The sequence below is a fragment of the Apostichopus japonicus genome, chromosome 1, assembly GCF_037975245.1.
Source record: "Apostichopus japonicus isolate 1M-3 chromosome 1, ASM3797524v1, whole genome shotgun sequence".
Classification (NCBI taxonomy): Eukaryota; Metazoa; Echinodermata; class Holothuroidea; order Aspidochirotida; family Stichopodidae; genus Apostichopus; species Apostichopus japonicus.
The window spans coordinates 11,055,962-11,056,650 of NC_092561.1; positions in this window are offsets into that span (position 1 = coordinate 11,055,962).

Sequence of the window (689 nt, forward strand, 5' to 3'; positions counted from 1 at the left end):
TGATTGATGGAGTTGCATAGTTACATGTAGTAAGCTTATCCCTATCGCATGGGCCAATGATGATGAATCATTGATGGGGTTGCTTCAGTTAACAATTTATGGTCAAAGTCATGTAAAGTGTCTTTATCAACTCTTCCACACGCCTTAAATTGTTATATGAAATTAGTGTGAAGAGCTGAGTGAGGATTAATCAACCTGTCTTGAACATCTGAACCTTTCTTGGTAAGCTGCTGCGACGTTCGTGTAACTCATTCCCCATGGACAAACACTAAGTCCACTCTCTGAAATGTTCTCTCGCCTCTTCCCAACAGGCTCCTCCACTACCACTGAATACCTCACAGTTCAGGACGCTAACTTACGCGGGATCTGTAACTTTATGTGCATTGTCTGTATTTCATTGCTGTTCTTTAAGAGCAATAGGACCGCAGAACATGTTGACCGAATATAACCTGAAGGGTTCAATCAATTATACCGCACAGAACCACAGTAAATTTAATCATTGCTGTGACCACTCAAGAAGTTAGTTTTCTCCAAACTTGAAATCAAATTCATAGCTTACATTGATCATTTCTAGCTTTACAGTGGCCACATCGGTCAGTCCTTGTAAAATCAATAAACCGGCTTATGACAAGTCTCAAAGTTTACCACGACCGTCGTCAGGAGGCCCTCGTTGCTAGGTTACTTGAGTT